The 3,107-nt window shown below is 45.0% G+C and overlaps 1 long non-coding RNA gene across 1 annotated transcript; it reads left to right on the top strand.

The window, feature by feature from the left end:
* The first annotated feature begins 886 nt into the window (after positions 1–886).
* On the top strand, positions 887–2,454 carry LOC115348250. Its single transcript, XR_003925774.1, has 3 exons — positions 887–1,204; positions 1,635–1,682; positions 2,026–2,454. It is a non-coding gene; the product is annotated as an uncharacterized LOC115348250 (long non-coding RNA).
* The last annotated feature ends 653 nt before the right edge of the window (positions 2,455–3,107 follow it).

The following is a 3,107-nucleotide window of genomic DNA, read 5'->3' as shown; positions in this document are numbered from 1 at the left end:
CCTAGATAAAACAAGTATGGCACATGTCCCTGTTCCTATTACTATCATAATTATTAGAATATAATAGGAATTACTGTAATTTTATATTATTTGAATTCCCCATAGTCTAATTCCTGTTACTAGTGTAATTTGATTTGGTTGCAGAGACAATGATCTGCCAGGCCACTTTCATCCCTTTGGGGACCGATACAAATATCAGTGGGCCTGATGCGAGGGAGGATGATTCAAACAGGACAAAATAGTCTTCCTGTATTCAAAAAACACCTTCCCCTTTTTCAGGTGAGGCTTCCCTGGCTGAGCAGAGTGTCAGCATGGTGCTGTGAGAAACAAGGCATTTCTTTTTAAGCAGCTGCTGTCACATTCTTCGTGCGGGAAGGAGGGCACGGATACAGATCAAAAGTGTTTGCCATAGCTGCTGTCTTTCCATCCCTACCTCTTTCAAGTATAAAGTTCTGAAATGAACTTGACTTGGACTAATGAACCAAAAGCAAAAACCTGCTTTCCCTTTCTGTGCTCACACATACATCCATCAGCTCATCTGTTTCAGAACTGCAATTCTTACAAAGTAATGTAGTGACACTGTGATTAAAGCAATATGAAAACCAGTTTTGTTTCAGTAGCTTCAATTATTAAAATAAGTCAAACACTGGAACAACTCGATTTATATTTTGAAACCAGTTTTTAAACAGCCAAACTCACCTATTTTAAATCCTTTTAAACAGTTCTCTGAGAGGACATTTGGGCAGTTGTCAGCCCTGATGCAGAAGGGTAATGGTGGTCTATACACTGTCCTTCTCCCCCAGGGTTTGAATAACCCCAAAAAGCCCTATTTCAGAAAACCTAACTCTCTAGGTTAGATGAAAGAAAACACTAGGAAGATCACCCTTCTCTGCCTACTAGAGCCCTGTCCCACGGGACACCTTTGATCTGGTGGTGCCATCTGGAGGGCTTTCTATCAAGTGTCCTGTGCAGGAGTCTTAGCAGGGAAAACTCTTCTCTGACCCAGAGTTTATGCCACCAGCGAGGTATGGATGAAATCACGAAGGGAAGGAGAGTAGCTTAAATGCGGTGGGAAAGTGAGAAAAACCCATCACAGGTAGCTTTTGGAGACCCCCCTTTTTGTCTGCAGCTGTGCAAAATGAAGGAAGATAATGGGATGTGCAGCCTCCCTTCCTCACTGGCCTTGCTCTGACCATCTCCGCAGGTAGTTTTCTGTCATCTTCATTTCTGTTAAGATTTTTGGGGTAGCTTAGTTGTTCTTGGTATGGAGAAGGGGAGGAGGAGATAGTTGTTCACAGTCTATTCTCATGCAAGAAGCAAAGCCATCAACTTCTGATTAGATCAGATGAAACCGGCAGATGCCTTGTTCAAAGCAGAGAGAGAGTCTTCTCTCTTCGAGGGCACCTGGCACTCTCCGGGCCAGTTGCAGGTTTTGGTGGGTTCACAAAGAGATTTGACGATTCATAGAGGGAAAAAACTGCTGAGGTCTACTAAAATAGAAAGAAACCTCTTGGATCTAAAGTTCATCAGCCACAAATTGCTAGAGGCTGGAATGGTGTTTGGGGAAGTTTCAAACTGTATTTCCCTTGTTGACCTCCCCATACGGTATCATGTATGTTTTTTTTCTTCTGTAGAAGAGACAACAAGTAAAGCTCTCCCAACAACACCTGAGACCACTACTTGTAAGTAGAAATAATCTGATTTTTACTTTATATGATGGTGATAGTTTTATATTTTTACCATCATATTTATTCCCGGGAAGAAATTTGTATAATGAAAAAGCTCACGTGTGCTTTATGGTGGGGCCAGGGGTGTGTGCAAGAACAAAGTTATTTGGGAGCCAGGATTTTGGGGATGGCTCTGTCCCCCAGCAGCCTGCATCCTTGCTGGGAAGAAAGCGATCTTCTGTCACTTGTGCTCTTCACTGGGGAAAGAAAGGGTAAAGCGCGCTGACAGCTCCCAAATAGATTTGTCCTAATACGCTTGCTCCCCATGTGGGTTTTTTCTGCGTGTTCTCCTCCCCAGTTGAAGTCATAGCTGATGGTGAGTCTGTCTGCCAGAGTCCTCGTCGTGGCCCTGGGCACGGGGACGTACCTGCCCGCTGCTGCCCCAGCCTCTCCGTCCCCCAGCGTGGGAGCCCGAGAAGGCTCAGCACCCTGAGCTGGGCTGCGCGTGGATGCCGCTGGGTGTCACGGGCAGCTGTCCCCCGAGGAGGACGTGGGAGCCTGTGCTCTCCTGTCAAATGTCATTATCTGAAACCAGGGCACTGCTGGCCTGACCAAGGGGTTTATGTCTCTCAAAGAGCTGTTGCTGCAGCTGACCGGTGGCCTGAACAGATGGGCAGGCAATGTGGAAGTCTTCTTATTTCGGAGCCTGGCTGAAAGTGTGTGGATACCTGTAGGACATGCAAGACGCCGAGGTTGCGTGCAGGCAGCTTGGCTGCAGCTCACCTCTTGGTGTTGAGGAGATTGAAGTAGACGGACGCCTGTAATCTTGAGAGCAGACAACAGACAACACTTTATTGCTAAAACACACACATACTTACAGTCACTTATTCTGCAAAGTCACTGTACACGCGCACAAGCATAAAATATGATTGGTTATATCAACACTGTACACGCGCATAAACATAAGATATAATTGGTTATACTAACTCTGTACACACGCATAAACATAGGACTTAATTGGTTATACCAATTAAAACACGCGAAACTTGTCTCAGTCTAATTGGTCAAGATAAACTGCCGAATTGAGGTTCTTCGTGCCAAGTTCCCTTTATCGTGGAATGCGCACCTGTGTTCTTCTAATTGGCATCTTTTTTTTTTTTTTTTTTTTTTGTCTTCTTGTTTATTCTGTTCAAGGTCTTCTAAAGGCGTCTGGAATGCTCTTGCGACTGATGTTAGCTAAATATGTGTCCACATGATGTGATGCGCTATTATTTCCCTTTGAGCGGCTCAGGCTCGTACATGATGACGGAGCTGAATTGTGCGGGTTCTGAAGACTACTTGTGGTATTGCCCTTGCAAGGAAAAGTACTCTGTCTGTTGTCACGGGGACACTTCTCTCATATGCTCAGGTGGGTTTTTGCATTTTGGTGGCATTTTCCTG

Source organism: Aquila chrysaetos, chromosome 11 (assembly GCF_900496995.4).
Source record: "Aquila chrysaetos chrysaetos chromosome 11, bAquChr1.4, whole genome shotgun sequence".
NCBI lineage: Eukaryota > Metazoa > Chordata > Aves > Accipitriformes > Accipitridae > Aquila > Aquila chrysaetos.
This window is presented reverse-complemented; position numbering and strand designations above follow the sequence as displayed.